General features: G+C 39.5%; 1 pseudogene; it reads left to right on the top strand.

Moving 5' to 3' along the window:
* Nucleotides 1–730: 730 nt before the first annotated feature.
* On the top strand, nucleotides 731–14879 carry LOC119500390 (annotated as a pseudogene).
* Nucleotides 14880–17735: the final 2856 nt, after the last annotated feature.

Below are 17735 nucleotides of genomic sequence, written 5' to 3'. Positions count from 1 at the left end.
GCACGCACGCAACGCCACGCACACACACACACACAACACCACACCTACGACCTCCAGCTGAAGGCGGGTTGTTCCACATTGTCAGTTTTTCTCTGAGCAGTTTTCACTCCGTGTCCTCCTGCAGGATCCGTCCACTCGTTTATAATCTATATTGTCTTTTCTTTCGCTCCTAACATTTCCACCTTCTCCCCATCCATCCCCGGTCTCTGCTCCACTAATGCTCCTTTTAGTTAGATTGATGACGTCCTGCTGCAGGAAACAGACTCGCTGCTCTGTTTCCTGCTGTCCTGCAGCTCCGCAGGCCTTTATTAGTGTTTAGAGACGGAGTCACAGGGTGGACCGACGTCCTCTCCGCTGTCAGCTGAGCTCCCGTGGGACTATAATCTCAGGTTGTGAGCTGAGGTTTCACCATGTGGAGGATGCAGCTACAGCGTCTGCAGGCTCGATCAGACCGTTTCACAATCACAGATATTTGTGTAATTACACTAAATTTGTTCTCTAATCCGCTGATAATCAGATTAGAGGAAATCTAATTCTGGTTCTCTCTCGGTTCAGAGATGGGAGCTTTAGATTAGACGCGTCTCTTCTCTGGAGGACAGGTTCTGTGTGGGGGACGAGGACGATCCTTTTACTCAAAGAATGTTTTTAGAAATTCGCTCATTTGCTTTCTTGCAGAGAGTTACATCAATAAACCGTGGTTAGTTTAAGGCTGGTCCACAGATGTTACCAGATGTGTAAAATGTGAGAGAGCCCACACATAATGACATATTGTGTTAAATTTAACAGTTTAGTTCCTACTCCTGTTCTTCGTCCAAAAGATCTTATTCCAGTGACCCCTAAAATTAAAAGGTTACTGGATCACATATTTTTTTAATACATACATTAAAAATAAATAAGAAATAAAAAATAAATGCAAAAATAAATACATTTTAAAAATAAATGCAAAATAAATTAAAGGGACAATTATGCAGAAGAGTAAATAAATAAGGGAATTAATACAAAGATAAATAAAAAAAACACATACATTTAAAATAAATATAAAATAAAAAAAACATAAATAAATGCGAAAAATATTTAAATAAATAAAAAAATAATGCAAAAATAATAAATACATTTAAAATTTAATAAAAAAAAAATACATAAATAAATAAAAGGGAAAATTAAGAGTAAATTTATAAGAGAAATTAATACAAAGATAAATAAATAATAAACAGATACATTAAAAATAATTATAAAATAAATAAAAAAATAAATGCAAAATGAATAAATAAAAATTAAATTAAATAAATGCATTAGCCGCGGCCACCATGACGGCGGTGGTCGTCCTTCCTTCTTCAGTCAGCTTGGTTCTCTATTGGCTATCGTATCGTACCAACAAACTACGAGTATAAGTAGATTAAAATAGAGAAACTCGGGTAAAGTACCTGGATATTGTATTTGAGCTCAGTAGTAGTACTTGTTCCCGTGTTTCATCCCTTCAGATAGAAACCACGGTGACCTCTCAGTCTCCTCTCCTCCTGCTGTCAGCACTTTATGTGAAACAGGCGAGTCGTCCTGTAAATTCATGTTGAATGTTCTTCATACTGTAATATAAACTGCTGTTTCCTCTCTGTTTCATGTCCTCTCTGTCCTGTCTCTGTCCCTGTCGTCCTCTGCAGGTCTGATTACAGTCCCCTGTCCTCAACCAGCAGTAAGTAAACTAATAAAGCCTCTCCAGACAGGACTTTATCTCTCTGATGCACACCGACTAAAGAAACACACTCACGGCATTTATTACTGATGTCATTAAGGATCCCCATTAGTTGTTGCCATAGCAACCGGCAAATCTTCCTGGGGTCCACATCAAGCACGTTACAAACACATTAAAATACCACACAAAATACAAGAAATAACTAGTTACAGATAATACTTATGACACCTGAGATAACATACCAAACAAAACAACAAATAAGTATGTAACTAAGGCAAAATACGTAAACTAAGCAAAATAAGTACTTACTTATTTCCCGGTGATTATACACTAAAGAAAACATAGTTATTAATATTATATTACATTTCTGCCAGTAGATCCCCTGAATGCTACACACCGTCCGTTAATAGTGCTTCAACTATGATGTGTGATTGTGGAGATGTGTGTTTGCAGAGGTCGTGACCTCTCCCCAGGCCTCGCTGCACAATGGGAGGATTATATCCATATTAGCTCATTAATCTGAGTCGACAGGAAGCTGCGTTATCCACCCAGAACCACACCCGCATGTCAGGAAGTAAAGGACCACATGCTGAACACACACAGTGATCCAGCAGAGGTTCTGTTGTCTCTCCTGTATCTGATGAACTTCTGCCCTCTATTGTCTCTGGAACTAACGTGCACTTTTGTCATAAAAACACCAGAACTTTAAATATAGAAGGAGGCTGTGACCAGAAGTGTTCAGCGCTGAGGAGTTGTGTTGTAAAGTGCCATGCAGCCCTCGTCTCCTGCCTCCTCAGACGTATATATTTAGGTTCTGGTAGAGAGAGTGCTCCTGTTTATACAGGTGGTCTTGAACCCTGACCTTTGACCTCAGGTCAGCCAGCCATAAGCCCCCCGTAGACACACTCATATCAATGTTAAAACCACTAAGTCAGTCTGACCGAGGGTTACACTGCTGTAGAAAAAGGTCCAAAAAGCCAGCACCGCTGCTAGAGGTATTAAAATACAAACTACTTCTTAGGGTACTAGACTTTAGGGTAAATTCTCTTCACTGTTGTGCAGCATCTCGATTATTCAAAAAGACTTGAAACAGGTCATGAACCAACATCAAAATTAACGTGTTAAGAGTGTGGTGTTTCTGGTTGTGTATAGTCCTTTGGCAAGAGCAAATATATAAGCAAAATAAGTACATAAACTAAAAATAAGTATGTAAACTAAAATAAGTATTGTAAACTAAGCAAAAAAAGTATGTAAACTAGACAAAAGAAATATGTAAACTAAGCAAAATATGTACGTTAAACTACGCAAAAATAAGTATTTAAAACTAGAATAAGTATGTAAACTAAGCAAAAAAAGTATGTAAACTAGACAAAAGAAATATGTAAAACTAAGCAAAATATGTACGTAAACTACGCAAAATAAGTATTTAAAACTAGACAAAAGAATATGTAAACTAAGCAAAATAAGTATATAAACTAAGCAAAATAGTATGTAAACTACAGCAAAAGAAATATGTAAACTAAGAAAAAATAAGTACTTAAATGTATTTTTTAATCTCAAATATCAGCTTTAGTCGACCTCACGCTGTATTTCTGTTGTGTGGAACAGAGGAGTTCTTATTGGTTGAAGTGAGATCTGAGACTGGCGTTCACTTCTGAGGAAGATGACGAGCTCGTCTCTGTTTAGAAGGACGCTGCTGAGTCTCCTCTTACACGGCGAACCGCTCTCAGTGATGTCAGCCAAGACATCTTTCAGCACCTGAGGGATCCAGACCACCCATAAGAGCCCAGCTGAGTGTACGTAGCGTAGCGTATGAGGCTCTGCCATGAAGCAGCCTGTTAAGTGTTACCAAATGTGTGTCCTCCAGAACGAGGTTTTGATCTGAAGACGCTGCAGTCAGCTGTTTGTTAACGAGTTCATTGAGGCGGTGTATCTGTCAGCCTTCATCTTAATGAGTTAGTGAGTGTCGTCTGTAGTAAATAGCTGAACAGGTAAAATGTGTTTTTGGTTCTGAACTTCAGCTCACTGGTTAAATGAAACCATGATGATGAGCTGGGAGTTGGAGGTTTTCACGGGTCTGAGGGCTCCTTTTAACCATCTATAGCGCCTGGTCCAAAGTGCATTTAGGGCGTGTCCAACTCCACCACTGCTCATTAAGCGGCGCATAATCTGGGCACAATGTAGCGGTGCAAGAGGTAAAGGGGTTCTATTTAGTCTCTTAATTAATCACAGGTGTGTTTTGGTCGAATTAAACCAATCAGAGTGTCGTCTCCCGTTACCTTTAAAAGTCAGGTGTTCCTGCAGCGGGCGCATCGCTATTTAAAAAGGCCGATTGGCCGGTGGACCCTCGGTCCATCAGCCTCAAAACGCCGCCGTTTAGGGGGAGAGGGCCCGCAAACGTTGAGTCGCCGACAGTCTACACTCACGCACAACACACATAGGGATGATGGAGGAGACGCCACAGAGGCATGTGGCCACCGTGATCTCTCTGGTCACGGTGGTCACGGCAGACACATCTTACTACCTGAATAATGCCTTTTTTGCGCCGCGCCTTTTGTGCTGCACTTTTTATGCAGCTTTTTTGCGCCGCTATGCGCTGGGTGTAAGATAGGCTTATTCAGATATCGGGATAATGCTTTCTTGCACCGCGCTTTTTCTCTACTTTTTTTGCAGTGCTAATTTATGCAGCTTTTTGCACCGCTTTGCGCCGGGTGTAGGATAGAAACCCTTAGTTTTAAACTTTTAAACCTACCTGCATTTAAACATTATGAAAGGACCTGGTTATCAACATGTTTTTTGATAAATATCACAACATTGATCTTTTCTAGAAGGCGGTTGAAGGAATGAAGAGGGAGGCTGCGTTATACGTTACCTTACGTTACGTACAGTTACGTTATCAGAGTATTAACGGCTGCATGTCCAACAGAAATTTAGTAGAAATATTCATTTTCATTAGCCATGTAAACAGCTTAGTAGGAATATTGTCTTTTTAGGAATAAAAGTAAAAAAACCGGGATATTTTGTGCATGTCAACGTCGTCAGTGTTCTGGTTGACTCTCACGGCTCTCATGGCGTTGTTTTTTCAGAGAGAAGCTCCAAAAACTCACTGAACCTACAAAACTTCTGTGTTTGACATGTTTAATAATGAAAATGTTTCACTGAACTAACAGAACTTAATATTAGGTACAGACTTTACATTTTACAAAAACAGACGTATGAGTGTTTTTACCAGATGACATGAAGACGCCCCGTCTATAAATTCCTCCTCCAGTTGTTTTCACTTCCACTGAGAGCCGAGCTGGAGCAGTGACTGCACTACTATATATATATATATATATAGTATATATTTAGTATATACACACACAGAGAGAGCTAGTAGAGTTTTGGCTGCTAACACTCTCATATGTTCGGGGGCCTCTAGCAGGCGTGTTATTTTAGCTCACGTCCATCATCGTCGTGCGTCTGGCTGCTGCCAGCATCTGGTTTCCGTTCAACAACTGAAACACAGAGCGAAGGTAAAAGTCTGAGAAAGAGAGAAGACACGCCTCTCTAATAAATGTGCACACTGATTGTGTGTGTAGTTGACACATGCACGAGCGTGTGCACGTAGTCAGTCGAGTCAGAGCGTCAGCTTGAAGGACGGAGTAGATTAAAAGCTTAGAGATGCTCATCCTCCACAGATTTACTCCAAACCTCTTCATCCCTTCCCTCTAATGGATTCTTCTCATTACTGATGAGGAACGATTCAGCCTTCATCTGTTCACAAAGTTCACAAAGCACATAGATTCTAGCAATAGGTTTTAGTCAGGATAGGACCAGGAGGACTCTCCATCTGGGGCACACTTGGATACCAAAATGTGCCAAATGGGTTTTCTACCTCTTAAAAGGGAATCTGGCTCTAAAATACTCCTGAAGTATCCCTACAAGGAGACTATGGGCACACAATGGAGCCTTTGGCCATGACATTTACCCTGTGCATCATCACATTAATACCATTGTGCATCATCACATTATACCATTGTGCACAGTAGAACATCATAAGAAAAAAACTAAATTTATAATTTTGACTCCAATTGGAGTAGTTTTATTATGAGAATGAAATATGATAAAGTAAAACTTAGATATACAAATAAGATCAATAACAATGTAAATAGATAGAAAATGGAAATCCGAAGTCAGTTTGTACATGACATTTTTCGAATAAATGTCCGTAAAAATTCTGAAAAAAGCCAAAAAAGTCTGAAAAATTTCCAAAAACAAAAGTCTGAAAAAAGTCTGAAAAAAATGCTTGAACAAATGTCCGAAAGAAGTATGAAAAAAAATGTCGGGGAAAAAAATCTGAAAATGTCAGATTGTTTTTCCTAAAAAATGTCAGAAAAAAAAGTCTGAAATTTGTTCGAAAAATGTCCCAAAAAAACTAAAACGGCAGATTAATGTCTGTAAAATGTCCGAAAAATTACATTTGAGGAAAATCCGTTTCCTCAAAAAAACGTACTGAGAATGCAGTTTAGGTTGTGGCGGAGAACGTCTTTATGTAGGAGACAAGGGTTGAAAAGTGATAGAGATGAAGCATGTTTCAAACCAAATCTCATTATTGATCTCCTTATCTCAGCTTTAATTGTTCGATTATTAGTTCTAATGATTCAGAGGTCCAACAGTTTGTGTTGCTGTTGATCTCATCTCATGTTGTGACCCTGTGAACGGATACACCTGAGAGAGTTAGTGTCCGAGTGTCCGATGTGCCTTACAGTAATACCCTCCAGATCCCGAGCATCCCTGTTTTGGTGTCTCGATGCCGGTTACAAGTCAGAGAGGCACACAGCGGCTCTAATGGGATCAGGGCCGTCATTAACAGTGTGAGTGTGTGTGTGGTGTGTGTGTTGTGTGTGTGTGTGTGTGTGTGTGTGTGTGTGTGGCGTGTGCGTGTGTGTGTGCGTCAGGACGTTTGTTTCCCTGGCATCCAGCCTAAACCTGCAGTGGATCTTCTTTATCTCGTTCAGCCACATGAGGACACTTTGTTATACCTAACGGTGGAGAGACATCGAATCCGGTAACAAACGGAAAGACGTGACGGAAACCAAACCGGTCTGAAATAAAGTGAAAATTGTTTGAAAAATGTTCTGAAAAAAAAAGTTCTGAAAAAAGTGCAAAAAAAGTAATTCTAAAAAAAAGTGTAAAAAAAAAGGTCTGAAAAAAAGTCCTAGAAAAAATAAAAAAAAAAAGTCTGAAAAACATTTGTGAAAAAAGTTTTTAAAAAATGTCTGAAAAAAAGTGTTTCGAAAAAAGCCTATAAATGTCCGAAATAAAGTCTGACAAAATGTCCCAAAAATGTCAGAAACAAAGTTTTTATAAAAAGTGTTGAAAATAAAGTCAGAAATATGTTCGAAAAATGTGCCAAAAAAAAATCTGAAAAAGTCAGATTAATGTCCAATTTTTTTTGAAAAAAAGGTGCTGAAAAAAAAGTGGTTAAAAAAAAGTCTGAAAAAAATTTTGTGAAAAAAAGGTTTTTTAAAAAATGTCTGAAAAAAAGTGTTCCAAAAAAAAGCCTGAAAATGTCTGAAATAAAGTAAAAAAAAGTTAAAAAAAAAAAAAAAAAAAAGGTTCTGAAAAAAAAAGTCTGTAAATGTCCGAAAATGTTTTAAAAAAAAGTCTGAAAAAAAGTCAGAAATATGTTCGAAAAATGTAAAAAAAAAAAAATCTGAAAAAGTCAGATTAATGTCCAAATAAATGTTGAAAAATGTTGTCAGCAGAATTCTGAATATCTACAGGCCCGATTTTCCATGAACTTGGAGGAAGGGTGTATCATGGGCCGAAGAAGAACCCAGCAAATTGTGGAGCAGATCAGAAGCACGGCACGGATACATGCATTATTTTCTCCCTCATGGAACCGGCCTTGGTGGAGGTCTACGCTCCTCAGAGTGCTCCTCTAGTCTGAGCATGTTTTCATCCTTCTAAACCTTTAAACCGAGTCAAAGAATGAAACTTAATGTAGAAACAACTTTTTAGAGATTCATTTACACCCAAAAATAATAAATATTCACGTTATGCACATCAAACTTAGTTTAAACTCTGTGTTGTGTTTCAGTCTGGGACGCCTGAGCTGACTGTCGTTACACCTCAACGTTTCCTCGTAACCTGATCTCAACATGTAGAAAATGTCGCCTCTGTGGTCGAGGCAGGAAAGTGTCCTTTAGTAAAAGGCCAGCGGGACTTCGTGAGACCGAGTCTGTCCCTGTATTTGGCTCTCTGTCTTTCACGGAGGGATTCTGGCAGCGGCCGACCGGGCGGCCGTGCCATGGACATGAAGACGGAGTGTCCTTTCCCAAACCCACGAAATGGGACGAGTCCCCCGAGAGGTCGGATAAAGAGCGTAGGAAACACGAGAGAGAGCGTGGAGATGAGGAGATACGACACATGTAACATGGCTGGATATGCCGGTGCGTATTGTTGTGGTACCTGAGCCCGGCTGCTGAGTTGTTCAGGTCAGAGATCACGGCGAGGCTACCGCTGAGGTCTGGAACATTCCTCCGGGCTTCAGTAACGACCTCCTAATGGCACTAATGAGCCTCCATAGGGGGAGCTCCGCTTCCACATGGGTCTGATGGTAAACCACAGAGAGACGGAGTGAGAGTGGAGGAGTGAAATGGAGAAGGCTGGGAGTCAGATGTGAGAGAGAGAAGGGATGGGAGACTAGAAAAAAATGTCGGAAAAAAAAAAGTGTTTGAAAGAAAGTCTGAAAATGTCCAAAAATAAATTTAGAAAAAAGTAAAAAAAAAAAAGTCGAAAGTGTTCGAGAAAAAAGAAAAAAAAGAAAAAGGAAAAAAAAGTTTGAAAAAAGCCTGAGAATGTCTGAAATAAAAATACCCGAAAGAATGTCTAGAAAAAAATGTTAGAAAAAAAATTCCAAAAAAAGTGTTTGAAAAAAAGTAAAAATAAAATGTATGAAAAAAAGTGTTTGAACAGTCTGAAAATGTCCAAAAAGTCTGAGAAACGGTCCGAAATAAAAAAATGTCCGAAAAAATGTCTGAACATTTTTTTTCTAAAAAAAAAGTCCCAAAAAATCTGAAAAAAAGGGTTAGAAAAAGTCTGAAAATGTCCAAAATATATTTCCACAAAAAATGTCCGAAAAAAGTAAAAAAAAAAAAAAAAAAAAAAAAAAATCTGAATAACATGTCCGAAAAAAATTTACAACATTTGTCAACAAGCTGATTATAATTTGTTTTTGTCATTTTCTCTTCTTCTTCTCTTAACCCTCTCTCGTCTCGTCTTGACGCTGTTGTACGTGGAGGCGAGTTATCCATGTGCGAGTTCCAGGATCCTTCCTCGTCTGTGTCCACCTCATCGCACGACCCCGACAGGGAAAGTTCCTGCAGCGTGCCAGCGGACGCCGTCCTGGCATGGGTCCACCCGGAAGCTGCAGCTCTTCCGGATCTCAGAGCGGGCCTCCGGTCTCCCGGCACAAGCACCATCACAACGGCAAAGCCCCGGTCCGCCGCCTTCCAGCCGGCACTGGCGGTCCATCGTCTTCATCCAGGAGGCGTATGGCGGCGAGGTAGCAGATACTGATGGCTGCAACCGCGCCATGCAGAGGCGCCGTGGCGCTACCGACCGACACAGCGAGCAGGTCAGCCAAATGGGGCCCGCCGGAATGTTGCCGCTGGACGTCGTGCAAGATCAGGTACTTCTTCACCCTGTCTGCCGTGCACGCCGCTCTGGGCCGTGCGGCAGGGTCCACTACGGGGAAGGAAATCGTGCGGTTTATTACGGTTTCATCTTGACGACAGCGAGAACCTATCGTGGACATGGTGCGTCATCTTACAGCTGCTGCTGCAGCGCCCTGCGTGGGCCGCCAGAAGAAGGAGGACTTCTGCTTCTTCGTGGTTGTACTCCAATCCCTGGACATGGAAGTCCAGCTGTCCTTCAAGAGGCTGCCGGCGCGTGCAGAGTACCCGCGGCGCTGGAGTCGGCGGTGATGGAGGTCAGGGTGCGAGACCGTCTGGACGCTTGGTGCCTCTGCTGCCGCGGCCCTGCAGCCCTATCAGCGAGGTCCGCTGGCAGACGGAGGACTACGACGGACAAGATCCTGCTGCAGGTGAAGACCACTTCCTGTCGGTGTCAGGTTTGTTTTTATCAACTACGTCTTCTACTTTTTCAAAGGACACTCAAACAAAGCAGGGCTGTTCTCATCCACCGTTCAGAGCTACATACTAAGAGTAAACATATCTATAATAGCACTATAATCTGTACATGTACAGGTATCCCACCGATCATTCTGTATAGGAAGTATAAGAGAGACAGACGCAGCGTAGGGAGGAGGTCGGGGTGGACACCAGACTTTCACCAGGAGACCGCCGTATGGGTTCCCGTGTGAAACCAGAAGTCAACGTTGATTTATTTGTCACGTAAACTTCTTGTACTCATTTTAACCCAAAACACCATCTTTCACCATCAAGTTCTTTCCTGTTGAAGACGGAAGTTTATTTTGAAAAGACTGGAGCGGAATTGCTACGTGCGTTTGCTGAACATTTGTAGGAAAACGCACGAAAAAATGAGGAATAACTTCGTTTCATACGTATCTTTGTATCTTTGTATCTTTGTATAAGGATACGTTGAATAAAACAGTTGGTAAATAAATAGAGCACACTATATAAAACTAGGGCTGTCAAAGTTAACGCGATAATAACGATAATAAAAAAGTAAAAAAAAAAAAAATGTCCGAAAAAAATCATCCAGACTGTAAAAAGGTCCTTGTGAGGAGGTGATCAGTTTCGGGGTGGGGGGGGGTCAGTTGGTCCAGGCGGTGGCAGATTAGTAGTTGTGAGAGTTGAAGCCGATTAGGCCGCGGTCCATTACTGGGATTGGGAACAATAAGCTCATCTGTCATGACAAAGGAGCGAATTCAGGATGCTGAACAGCCACCTGGCCTCCAGTCATCAGCTCCTCTGAACCACGACGCTGGAACTGCTTTACAACAAGGAGGCTGGGTCACGCGTCATATCTCCGGGGGTAAAACACAACATTCAGTTAACTATCATACTGTATATCACGATGACAGCAGCACATCCTCACATTCTAGCAGCTAGAAGGAGGGGAATGGTTGGCTTTTCTTTACTTGAGAAATGACTGAAACAATTAATCAATTATCAAATAGTTGGAGATTCATTTTCTGGCGAATAATCGTTTCATCTTAGATAGAATCAATCTTTGTGTAAACCACAGTCTAAAGACCTTTTAGACACCTGTACACACCGTTACGCACCTTTACTACACCTTTACACACCTTTACACCTTTACACACGTTAGCACCCCTTTACCACCTTTACAACACCTTTACACACCTTTACACCGCCGTTACACACCTTTACACCTTTACACACCTTTACACACCTTTACACACCTTTACACCTTTACACACGTTTACACACCCCTTTACACACCTTTAGCACACCTTACACCCCTTTACACACCTTTACCCTTTACACACCTTTACACACCTTTACAACCTTTACCACCTTTACACACCTTTACACACCTTTACACCTTTACAGCACCTTTACACTTTTACACGCCTTTACACCCCATTTACACACCTTTACACCCTTTACACACCTTTACACCCCTTTACACCCCTTTACCCCTTTACACCTTTACACACCTTTACACACCTTTACCAACACCTTTACACCTTTACACACCAAACACCACTTACACCTTTACACACCTTTACACTATTTACACAACCTATTACAACCCCTTTACACACCTTTACACCCCTTTACACCCTTTACACCCCTTTACACCCCTTTACACCTTACACACCTTTACACACCTTTACACCCCTTTACACACCTTTACACACCAACCACCCTTACACCTTTACACACCAAACACCCCTTTACACCTTTACACACCTTTACACCCCTTTACACCCCTTTACACCCCTTTACACACCTTTACACCCCTTTACACCCTTTATCACACCATTTACACCCCTTTACACACACTTTACACCACCCTTTACACCCCCTTTACACCCTTTACACCTTTACACACCTTTACACACCTTTACACCCCTTTACACCTTTACACACCTTTACACACATTTACACCCCTTTACACCTTTACACCCCTTTACACCCCTTTACACCTTTACACACCTTTACACACTATTACACACATTTACACCCCTTTACACACCTTTACACACCTTTACACCTTTACACCCCTTTACACCTTTACAACCTTTACACAGCCCTTACACCCCTTTACAACCTTTACACACCTTTACACACCTTTAACCACCCTTACACATCTTTACCACCCTACACACCTTACACACCGGGACGTGACAAATAAACTACACCAAAATGTGAACTACGGGCCTGTGAATATTTTGCATCCAAAGTGTTACCTAGCAGCAGATGCTGTCCATGTTGCAGGTTTAGGTTACGACAGCTTTTGTTTGGTATTTTAACCCAAACTGCGATCTTTCCAAAGCCTTAAACAAGTAGTTTTATTTGAAAAGACTGGAGCGGAAATTGACCCATGCGTCACGTGTTTCTGCACATTCGTAGGAAAACGCACTAAAAATACGTTATTGAAAGTCGTGCTGAGCGTCACAAAAGAAGGGAAATCCGTGTCTATGTGCACGAATAAAATAGATTAGATCTCGTGATTATTTCACAAACTGCCGTGAGACGGTGTTGGAGAAGAACAGAAACAGAGCGTGGTTATTAAAGGAATACTTCACCCACAAAATGACCATTTATATATCAACTACTCACCCCGTGTTAAACTGGAATTCTTGAAGAAAACTTCCAGTTGTTCTCTCGTTCCTCCACGGTGAACGGAGAATCCAAAAAGAAAGAGTCGTATATGCTCACTACTTCCCAAACATCTTCACTAAAACCTGACTATTTAAAACATTTCTGCTTGTGCAGGCGAGCTACTCGTCTGAGCTGGAGAAAGTGTTAATAGTTACAAACACTTTACACAAAGAAAACAGATAAGAGGATATAAAGAGACAATGTGAGCTCTCACATCTCCCCGTCGTACACGCTCTACCCGCTGCTCTACCCGCTGCTCTACCCGCTGCACTACAACCTCAGAAACATCACGCAGCACAATCAGCAGAGCGTCCTCTTAACGAGACAAACAGGTGTCTCCTTAACGAACTGTATCCTTTATGAACTGTGTCCTTAACGAGCTGTGTCCTTAACGAGCTGTTTGCTTAACTAGCTGCACGCTATACTATAATAGAGACTCTCTGGTCACTGTCATCCAAGACGGAGGATACACTCCCTCTTAAATGATGAATTTGGTGTAATCCATGTGAAGTTCTCTGTACTGTATCTCCAGTATATTTAGCTTTATTACTGTCAGAGATACAGACATCGGTTGTTTCCTGCTCTGACTTCAGTCTGTAAATCTCAGCTCAGCTCTCGTTCTCAGGAAACTTCTGCTTCTATGATATTTATTGTTTTTGAACCTGAACATGTGGAAATGTGTAAAAAACTCCCCTCTGTCCTCCTCCGTCCTCCTCCGTCCCCCGCCGTCCCCTCCTGGACGTGACCGCCTGGAGGCTGCTGAGTGGAAACTTACTGCTTCTTGTTTGGTTGGAGAGGTGGACAGAAACATGGAGAAACTATCAGCATGGAGAGTAAACTATGTAGAGAGGGTAAACTGAGCTGACGGAGCAGACAGGAGGACAGAAACATGGAGAAACTATCAGCAGAGAGAGTAACTATCGAGAGAGGGTCAACTGAGCTGACGGAGGTGGAATGAATCCTCCTCCAGACCGGTGACTCTGAGGATGATAATCTGACTGTAGATCTGCGGTGAAGCAGCTTCTCTCTGTGTTCTGGTCCATAAATGGAGGTGTGATGCTCACGAGGCTCTGATGGGTTCTCCAGCTGCTGGTTTGGTTCATAAAGTGGTCCGGCTGAGACCAGGAGGCCTGTGGGGTTTTTCCCCGTTCCCTCTTCCTCCTTCACTTCGCTGTGTCGCTTGTTTGCAGCCTTTTCTTCCAACACTTTTTTTCTGACATTTTTTGGAGACTTTTTTTTTTAACTTTGTTTCGAACACCTTTTTGACATTTTCAGACCTTTTTTGATTTTTTTTTAAAAACTTTTTTCTGACATTTTTTTTTTACATTTTCAGACTTTTTTATCAAACTTTTTTTTTTTTTTTTTACTTTTTTTCGAACACTTTTTTTTTTTTTTACATTTTCAGACCTTTTTTTGCCATTTAGTGTTGAATCTGTAGTTCTAGTAAAACTGGTCTGATGTGAATAAAGTTGAATACGCAGTCTACAGTGTATATTACAGAATATGTTCTGGTTGGTTTCAGGTCCAAGGTGCTCACTTCCAGCACCAACACGGTCCCTGCTACATCTCCTCCTCGGTCCCTGAGTCCGCCTCGGCTCATCCACCTTCACCCGCAGCGCCGCCTCCTACCGGAACCGCCGCCACCACCATCGGGTCCCATCCCGTCTCAGAGTCCACCAGACGTCCCACAGCTCCCACAGCTGTCAGCCTCTGGCCTGCGAGGAGCCGGAGGAGCCGGACGAGTCGGACCCATGGAGGGGCCCCCGGTCCGGCTCTCTCTTCTCTCTCCCCAACCTGGGCTCGGCCAGCTCCACCTGCTCCTCTCCCGGCCTCCATCACCGGAGCCACTCCCTCACCCGGAGCTCCTCCCTCGTTCCGCCCTTCCGGCTCAACCTGGACGCTCTGATCGGGGCGGAGGAGACGGACGTGGACACGGGGGACACTGTGGATCAGGGCGGCGGCGTGGACCTCACGGTGGTGTCTGCCTACATCAGGTCCAGCCTGCCACAGACTCCTCGGCCGCTATCGGCGCCACCTGAAGACATCGGTCCGTCCCTGTCTCCTGGCGTCCCAGAGAAGGCCTACAGGGCGGCGACGCTGGGCCGGACTCCAAACAGCTTCAGAACCATCAGCTCTGCATCCACCCTGTCAGGGGGGTCTCGTATCCACGGCGCGAACTCTAACGCTGCTCCGTCCCTCAGCGACGTCTCCATCAACCAATCAGACAGCTGCAGCATCATCAGCGCTCCAGTAGAAGAGGAAGACGAGGAGGACGAAGAAGAAGACCAAGAGTTCTACATTTGATGGATTATTGTACAGCTCTACTCTGCCCCCTGGTGGTTGACCTGGAGCACAGCATTAACTCTACTATATGGAGGACGGAACCTGGCAAAATCAATAAATAAATCAATCAATAAATAAATGACTCCATAAATAAATAAATGTGGCATTAAATGTAGCAAAAATAATATAAAAAATAAATGTATCCATTAATTCATTGATAAAATGTGACATAAATTGATATTTCTGTTTTAATATGCTTCTATATTTATTTATTTATCTTTGTATTAATTCCCTTATTTATTTACTCTCCTGTTTGATTTTCCCTTTTACTTACTTATGTTTTATTAATTTTTAAATGTATTTATGCATTTTTTCATTATTTATTTATTTATGCATTATTTTATTTTTAAATTAATTAATTTATTTATGTATATATGCATTTTTTAATTATTTATTTCAGCAGGATTTTCTCTTTGCATTTCACCCCTTATTTATTTTTCCAAACTTATTTATTTCTGTATACTTTTCTTTATGCATTTATGTCTCGTTATGCAAATAAGTGTGTCATCATGGGGTCAGAGACACACGTTGAGTTAAATAAATATATATATTTTTTTTTAAAATGGAAAATAAACAAATAAATAAATTAAAAATTAAAAAATTAAGAAAAATAAATACGTAAATAAATATAAAGGAATTAAACAGGAATAAATAAAAACATACATTGAAAAATAAATATAGAATAAATAAATACATACGTTTAAAAATAAATAAATGCAAAAATTAATTAATTAATTAATTCAAAAATTAATAAAAATTAAATACATAAATAAATAAAAAGGAAAAACAGAGAGAGTAAATAAATAAGGGAATTAATACAAAGATAATAAAACAGAAAGGTCAATTTATGTCACATTTGATCAATTAATTAATGGCTACATTTATTTTTAATATTTTTGCTACATTTAATGACATACTTATTTATTTATCGAGTCATTTATGTATTGATTTATTTTTGGGAGGTTCTGTCCTTCATATATTTGATGTCCTCGTATATTTGTGAATGTTTCTTTTGTTGCATGTAGATTAAAGCATTATATAAAGTAAATTACAGGTTTTAAGGACCAATCACAGAACTGTACAGAGACACTGTTCAATAAATGTTTTTCTCCATCATGTGTTCTTCATACTACCTCTGTAATATAATATAACTCTCCTTCATTCTCCATTTCACTGACTTTAAACTGACTCACTACAGGAAGAAAACATGGTTTTAGATTCACTGATTCATTTAGAGATTTTGGTGACGTCTTCTTTCAGACGAGTGGAAAAGAAAATTCATGCAGAATTTATGAGTTTGTAGTAAAAGAGACAATAAGTGACTGAGCAAGTCCAGTCACCTCAGTGTGGTGTCTAACTGGTAACAAACACTTTAAACAGTTAAACAGCTCTAAACTATTAAAACTAGAAGACAGTGAGTCTGTTCCTGAAACACCAACCTGAAGCTGATGAAGCTGAAGATGAAGATCTGCAGTTTGTAGGGTTTCTTTATCTTGTAGTTTGTGTTTGAGTTGTAAGATCAGTTGTTCCTGGTGCTGCCATCCAAACTATACAGAACTAAATAAGGGGTGAAATGCAAAGGGAAAATTACATTTAAATAATAAATAATAATAATAAATACATTTACAAATAAATATGTATATTTAAAAATTAAAAAAATTAAAAAATAAAAAAATAAAACATAAATACGAAAATAAATGCAAAGGTAAATAAATGAATTGCATCAAGAAATATTAAAAGAAATGTGTAAATAAATGTATAAAGAAAGGAATACAGAAATAAATAAAGGGGTGAAATGCAAAGGGAAAATCATGCATGCATAAATAAATAAATGTAAAAATAAAATAAATAAATGCAAAAGTAAATAAATGTTTGCATAAAGAAATGTATAAAGAAAAGAATACAGAAATACTGTAAATAAGAGGGTGAAAGGCAAAGGGAAAATCATGCATAAATAAATTACTTTTATTATTAATAAAATACATTTAAAAATAAGTACATATATTTAAAAATAAAATAAATTAAAAAACAAATAAATAAAACATAAATACAAAAAATAAAAAATGAATGCGAAAGTAAATAAATTAACTGCATCAAGAAATATAAAAAGAAACATGTAAAGAAATGTATAAAGAAAGGAATACAGAAATAAATAAGGGGGTGAAATGCAAACGGAAAATTGTGCATGAATAATAAATAAATGTAAAAATAAAATTTATAAATTAATAAAAAAAACAAATAAATAAATAAATTATTACATAAAGAAATGTAAAAAGAAAATAATACAGAAGTAAATAAGTTTGGGGAAATACATAAGGGGTGAAATGCAAAGGGGAAAATCGTGTAGAAGTAAATGATGATGTCATCACGAACCAATCAACACAGAGTGGTGTAACGGTGCAGATGTTACAGATGAGACACATCATCAGTCTGCAGCTTCAGACACAAAGTTTTACACATTTTATACTAAAGTAAAAGCATTCTTCTTCTTCTTCAACAATAATTCTTTAAAAGTAACTCATATTTGTACAGAAAGAAAAGTAAATATAAACATGTCTGTGTGTTTACTGTTGTAATGACCTCTGACAGCAGGACTTCCTGTAGTTCTTCTACATCAGGGGGAAAACACCAAGTTCAACACGATGCTACCCTCTGGTGTTGAACATTTAGAAAAAATAAATGCTGGTGGACACAATAAATAAATAAATAAATAAATAAATAAATAAATAAATAAATAAATAAATAAATAATAAATAAATAGATAGATACATAAATACATACATAAATAAATACATAAATATATAAATAATACATAAATAATAAATAAATAAATACATAAATATATAATAAAATAAATAAATCAATAAATAAAAAAG

Source organism: Sebastes umbrosus, chromosome 13 (genome assembly GCF_015220745.1).
Source record: "Sebastes umbrosus isolate fSebUmb1 chromosome 13, fSebUmb1.pri, whole genome shotgun sequence".
Lineage (NCBI taxonomy): Eukaryota > Metazoa > Chordata > Actinopteri > Perciformes > Sebastidae > Sebastes > Sebastes umbrosus.
The sequence above is the reverse complement of the archived record's forward strand: the minus strand, read 5'-3'. Positions and strand labels throughout refer to the sequence as shown.